Genomic DNA, 8,398 nt, shown 5'->3' with positions numbered 1-8,398 from the left:
TTCATAGCCAACTTCCAGGGTACTTTCAAGCGCCCAGGAACGGAGAAAGATCTCCATCAACTGGACCAAGGAAAGGACGAGTCCCTCCGAGATTTCATCAGTAGATTTAGTGACAGGCGAAACATGATCCCAGATATTTCTGATGAATCAGTCATCATCGCCTTTAAGAGAGGCATCAAGAACATAGATTTGGTCGGGAAGCTTACTACCTAGAAGATCCAGATGGTCAAGGAGCTCTTTGAGTTGGCTGACAAATCTGCAAAGAAATCCAAAGCTCAGGCACATGCCAAAAACCCTCAACCAGGCAAGGACAATCCCGAGTCCTCTAAGAACGAAGGGAAGAAGGGCAAGACTGGTGAAAAGCGCAAGGATTCGAACATAACCGTAGCCAAGGTCCATAGGACCAAGTCGTGTAACATCGAGGATAGTAAAGGCCTGAGTCGAGGTGGTAAGAAGTGGTGCCCCGTTCATCAGACCAATTAGCATGACTTCGACGAATGCTACGTCCTGAAAAAGAAGGTCGAAGAAAAGCTTAAAGTCGCCGCTATCAAGCACCACGGCAAACAGGCTAAGTCAGATGCTAAAGGTGATGAGCCCAAGTTCCACAAGCCTAACCAAAGTGTGGTACACATCTTCGGAGGATCCGTCACATACGAGTCCAAAAGACAATACAAGGGATGATTTTTCAATCTAGCGGCTCCCAAATATCATTGCTAAAGACATGAATGGAAATTGGCGTTGAGGCATTATGCTCAGCAGGGTCGTCAATTTGGTCACCCTAGGACCTCAAGAAAAAGGCGCAGTTCTTGTCCAGGATGAGCCGAGTACCCCCCATACTGGGTTGCTAGAGCTCGAACTCAGGCATTAACTGCTCCAATGTTGCTATGGTCCCAAATGGATCTCCTGAGGTGATTCCATCTAGAAAATCTGCAATACCTCACCAGAACTTACTACTAGAGATCTGGAACTACCGCGGTGGCCCGTCTACAAGATATACATGCATGCCTTTTGTCATCTGGAGATGGAAGCACGGCATTCTTGGAACAACGATTATAAACAACTTTCCATTCCTTCATACCACACATCCCTCCATGTTCACCCAAAATGCATAGGAGAGTGGCAGGAGATCGAAAAACCATCCAGTCACCATATTTAATATCCTCCCTTTAATCTGATGCCCTCGTTTGATGACGATCAAGAGCTCGCTTGAGGCCCCGATCATCTCCCAGCTGTCGCCAACTAAACCTCAAAAATGAAGGTTAAGGACTGCTTCGCTTCCCAGACGATGCACCTCCACCTAGTCATCATTGTGCACGAACGGCCCTTTCAGGATCCATGGTGCGAACTTGGCCACCCTGTGCACTTCATGCCAGGTGGAGCAGACGCAACGAAAAAAGGTGAAATCTTCCGGGTGCAATAACTTGTTGGAGATGAGGTCCAGCACTCCCAATGGCAGAGCTTCCCAATCAGGACTCCCCTCCATGAGGGAGAAGAACAAAAGTTTCTCGAACAAAAGTAGATAATGCTGAAAAACTTTAGAGAAGAAATCCAAGAGTGAGAGTCTGGCAAAAGCAGAAAAGATGAGGTGATGGAGTTTCTCCTAGAGGGAATAAGTTGGCATTTTCTCTGAGTAAAATTCAAAAAATATTCTGCTTCGGAACACGTTTCTGTGGCACCTCGATCGGTGTGAAAGGTGTAGTGATGATATCATGCGAATCTCTTCACGCACTAAATACACCTATACCCATCGGTTCAAATTTTGAAAGTTTTTTTTAACTCTACTCGAAATCGGGTGTTGACTAATTGAGCTTTTAGTCATTTCTTGAGCTTCAAGTGCGGTTAACAGCAGGGCGCTCGACCTAATTATGTTTCCACTCCATACTCAAAATAGGATCCATTCTTACTCGACTGCAAGCATAAACCACCTTACTCGACCAGGCTTAGACTTGGTGGTACTCGAGTGGGAAATTGCAGAAACCTTTCCTCCCGAGCAGAGTTATGGGGCTACTGTCGAATTTCTAACTATAGGGTATATACGCATAAAGAGTATACCATATACGGATAAGGTATTCTATGTGCATGTTTGACAACTCCGGATATTACGAAACCGGATCTATGGTATCTAATACTCTTGGAGATCTAGAAGAAGCATACTAGGAAGGTCTCGATTGGTTACCTAACTCGAGAACGACTAGTATCCCAACTGGATTTATCTAGTCTTTCTTGGTAGATAAGATGAAGGACTCTCTATCGACTACAGGAGGATAAGAGGCGGTACAAGACCCCTATATAAGGCGGGGATCTAGACCCCCGAAGGGGACCCTTTTCCAGATAAACGTAACTTATCTGCAACTCAACGTAAGTACTATGGCCACAGGAGATACTCGACGACTTCATCATTAGTCTAGTATAGATCACATCTACTCTTTGTAATAGATCTAGACATATTGTCTGTAGTCGAGGGAATACAGATACATCATCAACCACATAAGATGTAGGGTATTACTCCAATCAAGAACACAAACCTGTATATATCGTGTGTGCCTCGTTTCTTGTTCGATTACTAGATCATGAAAACAACCCGTTATTCTTACAGACATATTGTCAGGGATAAACCCTCAATAGGCACAACTTATTGCTGGCTTCTTCTTGTCAGATGCTATAAGCTGAAACAAACATGTTGGTTTATAGCTGGCTTTTAAAAAGCTAAAAAGCTGGTTTCTGATGAAATATACTAAAAAGCCATAAATATCTTTTGATAAAAATTAATAAATTTCAGCTATATCAAACATGACATTTAGTGTACTACCACACTACTCCAAAGTAAAAAAAAAAAAAACAGAGAAGCAACAAAAGAATAGTACTACTTTGTTTTTTACTTATCCATATAGGACATGATACGGTAATATTATTTTCGTTTGATAAATCTTAATATTTTTTATATTAGTGACCAAGTTTATAAAGTCTGACTGAACTTCATAACAGCTGTAGTACCCAACTTGGTCCGACTTGATGCAAATAAAGCACAGATTTAATGCACGCTACTCGCAGATGGCGACAGGTTCCGTAGGGTGGAGGACGGCTGAACGTTGCAGCCGGCACCAGGTGCGCCCTCGCCCCGCGTTTCCGGAACAGCTGGACCGTGCACCACGCGCTCCCCACCTTCAACTAGTCCACCACCGATCCAGGGACCAGGGAGTGAGTCCACACTCCACATGACTGAGTCCAACGCCCCCCCCCCCCACCCCCCAATCCCAAGCGACGGACGCGCCGTGCCGAGCTCGGCGAAGGCTCTTTTGATTTTGGTGGTGGCACGGGCGCAGAGAACCGGGGGGGGGGGGGGGGGGGATTGCGACGGAACGGGTGGTCTCAGGCTGGCGCGGCCATGGCTCCGTGGCAAATGGCGACCGGGTGTGGTGCACGGTAACAACTGGCACCAAGCTGAGGCTGTGCGTGAATTGGGTATTCAATGCTGCAGAGAAAATCTTCACGGTGCTGCCTGCGTGTCTCGGAGGATTGTACTACTCCATAGCGACTTGCAATCGGAGATGTTACTGCATGAATTGCAGAGACGAACTGGCGAGCAGCAAAGATGGCGAGAAAAGAAAGGGCCAAGTTTCAAGTGTGTGAGCTGCTACGAGCTGCAGAGTCAAGGTGGTTAATGCCTCGATGTGTAAGTGTGAAATGGCCATACAGAGTTTGACGATTTCTTGGTTGCCTTACGGAGATTATTTCAGCACACTTCCTACACTACAGGCGCTTGAAAATTGCGAGAGTTTTCGACGGCAGCAGACGAGGTTATTTAGGGGTTCTGGAGGTTGCCGGACTTAAAGGGGATAGCGTTGGGAGATGGCCAGTCCGGTGAGGTGATGGATGGAGGGCAGGGCAGGGCGGCGAGCCGGGGCCGGTGGCGAGGAAAGTACAAAAACGGCTCGTTAGCACGGTGGGGAGCCGAGGATACGGCGGCAGTGGTGTAGCCTGAGATGAGAGGTGGAGGATGGCGTGGGAGGCTCAGCTCTAATCGAAGAAAGAGAGAAAGAAGAAGTTGCAGTGTTTAAAGTTAAAAAAATACCTTTAGACCGTTTGATCAAGATCGGATAGCTGCAGTTGATCAACGGAAAGAAAACTTCTTTTCAGTCGCATGTACTTTAGGAACCCTTATTTCAGACGTCGGAGGCCATCAAAGTTAACTAGACCAGGGCACGGTCACGTAGCGAACTTTGGAGGCAAAATTAAGGCGCCACATGAGCGCTCTGCAGAAAATCTCATCCAAGTTTCGCCTGCTACAAGTTCCGGACAAGTAATCCAAGTTGAGCCGGCAAGATTAGCGATACGAATACGATTGTACTCCGATGGGGACCCTGTACTCGGCGTGATATTTTGCTATTTGCTACGTGGAGGTCCAGTGGCTTCAAGCAAGAGGAAAGATTCCGGTAGGTAAAGCCACTACAGATCTGCTGCTTTCACGAGATTAGGAGGACCGTAAACGAATTGTTGATTATCGTGACAAAGTCGGTTTTATTGATTGTCTTATGGTTGACGCACGGTTCTATATAACCGTATAACGTGTTTGAGGCAGCTCAGAATTATTCATTTCGACATTTTTCTGTTAGTAAATGGAGTTGCTAATATATAGATGTGCTTTCCACGACACAATGACAAAAAAGTTCATCATCCAAAATATTTTTGTAGGAATAGGCCATTCAAAGAGGAAATAGAAATACAGGTGAGGTGTAGCGATCTAACGACCACACAGGCGACGGCGGTTGCCGACAGCACCTTATCGGTGGCCCTCGAACCTGCTAGCCTCCTCTCTCCCCATACCTCTGTCTCCTACCCCTTTTTCTCTACGCTAAGGCTTCCTTGTCAGTAGCTCTTGCGTAGCCCCTGAGCTTCCTCAAAATCCAGATCTAGACCTCTACCTTAACCTGCCGCGCGATTTCGAATCTTAGAGCTCTGAAGATGAAGACGAGGAGGAGGACAACTACGTGATGGCCACGCGTCCTAAGATCAACGGCAGCGCAGATCTGCAGGACCAGACTCTTAAGCCGAACCTTATTTTGAAGATTGTGGTAGTGGGCAATGTCTTGCTCGAGGAGCCTTACGACAACGCACGTTGGTCACCGAGATCTGTGGTTAGAAGGAGCTGCGCATGACGTGATGCCCTCTCTGATGCAGCTGTTTCGAAAGACAACCACCATGCCGGCTGGATGACTGACCCTCAACCCGTGGATTTCGGCCCCGACTAGGATGTCTGGAGCCGGCTCGAGGGGTCGACAGTGCAATGGCTGAACCATGGTGGCTCAGCTGCTGAAGTATGATGGCATGCCGTCAAGTAGCCGAATTGGTGGCGCGGGAGTCGTCCCAGACAGCCTCAGCAGAAGCGCCACAGGGAGCGTGGTGGTGAGGCCAATCCTCTGCATGACGCCTACTAAAGAAGCTCTACGGCTGCTGCTACTACCTTCGTTCTCAAATTGATATCGTCCTAGAATGTGTGCAGCCAAACTTTAGAAACTTTGACCACTAATATACATAAAACTATTAAGATTTGGCATATAAAAATGATAGTGGTGAATTTATCATGAAAAATACTTTAACATCATCTAATTTTTATCAACTTTTACCAATAGATAGTGGTCAAAAGTAATGGTTAAACATGATTTTTGGAGACCATATTGATGTCCTAAATGACAAGTAAAAGAGAGCGGATGTAGTATAACTGCTTGGCAAGTGACCACATCTCCTCCCAGTGCCGGGACCCTTCGAAGTGTTGGGAGTGTGACCGACAAGGTCATCGGGTTGCGTCGAGCCCGCGGCGTGCTCCGGCGCTTGAGTGCAAGTGCCCGAGGGCCTCTCTGTCTAGTTCAGGCAGTCCTACTCCTCTTGCCATGGCGCTCCCCGGCGACCCTTGCCTCTGTCCGGACCAGGAGGTGTTCATGCTGCCGATGTCAGAGGAGATCCAGGAATGTGTCGCCTTCTTCGAGCAGTCGGCTCTGTTGGTGTGGATCGGCCGCAACAGCCCTACAACCGAGCCATACCACATCATGGACGTTTTCAGGTCTGAATTTGGAGCTCACCTCACGGATATCTATGTCACCAAGTACCACCTCGAAGACTTCCTGGTGATCCTTTCTAACCCCTCGATGCTCGAGCTAGCCACCTCTCGCCCTAGCCACACCTCCGTTGGCCGAGAGTTTTGGCTCCATCGTGGGTCAAAGAGCAGTCAGTTCAATAGGGCTGTCCTGGGGTTCCATGTCATGCTTACCCTGGAGGGGCTGCCAGCGTACCTATGGACTGAGGACATTGCGGCCAAGATCATCGGTTGCACTTGTGCGATGCGCTATGCTGAGGAAGCCTCTCGCTGTCGGAATTAGAATGATGCCTTCACCCTCTTCTCTTGGACGCCAGACCCGAGCTCCATTCCAATGGCGGTTTGGGTGACCGTAACCGAACCAGAGCCAGAGGGCCCTATCCCACCGGTACATGTTCCCTTGCCGCAGGCCTAAATCGAGTGAACGGAACCGCGGGCTCCGAAGAGGAGCCACTCGTACAAGGTGTTGGTTCACTTGGTGCGCCATAAGGACATGCGTCCGCTCGGGATTGCAATCAACCAAAGGATGCGCAACTTCATTTGGCGCGAAGGCATTCGAGATGCAGATGCTCTAATTGAGGTTGTCCTGACCAGAAACTCTTACAGCTCCTTTGGCTGGCCTCACCTTCTGCGCCGCAGCGACGACGAAGATGAGGATGGGAGTAATGGAGGCTAGCTGGATGATGGTGCAGCTCGTCCGCGGTCAGGGCTCTAGAGCAGCTAGTTCATCCGCCTCCAATGGGGTGCTGATCGTGGGATTAGTTCCTCCTCTAGGAACGAACATGGCGGCTACCATGACAGTGACAGGCACCATGGTCCCTATGTTCCATCGGTAGACCTCGAGTTGTAGGGGAGGGGGTGTGCAAGGTCTGTTGAATGGGTGGCGCACCTGGTTTTTGGCCGCATGCGCTTCCCTGGCTTGGACACGGTGGTGCACCGTGAGACTCGCCAGGTCTGCACGACACCACACTGTTCTCCCTCCCCCTACAAGCTAAGAACCAGGCTCCAGGCAACTTGTTTGACATTGCTTCACAAGCCTCTCCCTTGCTGCCTGGGGCTGACCCGGTGATCCAAGAGGGGCTTTCAGCCACGTAGGTTGACCCTGTGCTTGTGGAGGAAGACCCGATGATAATCGGGGCTTCCATTGTTTCTGGTGCGATGGCGCACAATCCTTCATTTCTGCCTGACCTAGTGACTAGGTCGGTTGTGCAAGTTTGCCCATCGGCCTCCCCCACACCAATGACCTCAGCGGCATTAGACTCTGACACCTTCATCTCTGAGATTTCTACAGCACCAGCTGGGGGTCTCCTCACCACACCTGAGAAACTAGTGAGCCAAGGCACGAGGGTGGCCAAGGAGGAAATGTTGCGCCGTAGTGGAAGGCTAGCTGATAATAAGATGTTTGATGGAGTCAGGTCCTCTGAGGAGCCAACCATGGAAGTGCTTGTGAAGAAGCTGGGTGCGCTATCGCCGGCTAAAAGCTTCAATGCCCATACAAGAGCGGCTGATCAAGATGTTTAAGGGTCCCCTTCCGGTAGCAGCGATCGATGCAATTGAGAGCCTTATCAAGGAGATGGACATCGACATGGCCAAGCTGCCAAAAGGTAGATGTGGCAAGAAGGCCAAGGCTCGAGTATGACGCAGTGACACTGGGTTTTCCTGAAGTAAGATCGGAGGATATCTTAGACATGTGTAGTGTTGTTAGGTCATGTCTTATGTCCTGTCTTATGTGTAGTGCTCGTTTGTGGGGGGTCTTTGTTCTTAGGCTAATAAGTCCTACTAGGCTAGACATGGCTCCGTTGTTTCTCCCATGGGACTGGAGCATGGTGGTCTTGCTGTGGTTTTTGGTCTGGACTTGGTTGTTCTGGTTCATCTACCATGCTCTTGCCATTTGGTCCACGATAGTTGGCACGTCAATCACGGTTGCGCCAGTGGTGGCTCCCCCATTGTTGTGTCTGTTCGGGTGTTTACCTTGTTTGGCTATTGTCTCTATGCCACATGCCTCCGTGGCTTCTGAATTAAGGTCTATGGTTCTGAGGTTGATCCATGCCTATGACTGTCTATGACCTTAAGCTATTATGCCAGAATGTGCGCGGGATGAACACGAAGATAAGAATAGATGCAGTTCAAGAGATGGTCACTGCTGTAAGGGCTAATGTTATTTGCTTGTAGGAGACTAAGATGAGTCACATTGATGACGTTTTTGTGTCGTAGTCTTTGGGCAGAAGATTCTCTACTTTTTATTCTTATGTTACGACAGAGGAGACTAGAGGAGGGATTCTGATCACGGTAGATGACTCAAAAATG

The 8,398-nt window shown here is 48.8% G+C and overlaps 1 long non-coding RNA gene across 1 annotated transcript; it reads left to right on the top strand.

Annotated features, from left to right (window-relative positions):
* The first annotated feature begins 3,338 nt into the window (after positions 1 to 3,338).
* On the top strand, positions 3,339 to 4,578 carry LOC133899343 (uncharacterized). Its single transcript, XR_009906354.1, has 2 exons — positions 3,339 to 3,673; positions 3,757 to 4,578. It is a non-coding gene; the product is annotated as an uncharacterized LOC133899343 (long non-coding RNA).
* Positions 4,579 to 8,398: the final 3,820 nt, after the last annotated feature.

This window comes from Phragmites australis, chromosome 18 (assembly GCF_958298935.1).
Source record: "Phragmites australis chromosome 18, lpPhrAust1.1, whole genome shotgun sequence".
NCBI classification, from domain to species: domain Eukaryota; kingdom Viridiplantae; phylum Streptophyta; class Magnoliopsida; order Poales; family Poaceae; genus Phragmites; species Phragmites australis.
Note: the sequence above shows the minus strand (reverse complement) of the source record. Positions and strands in the feature narration are given on the sequence as shown.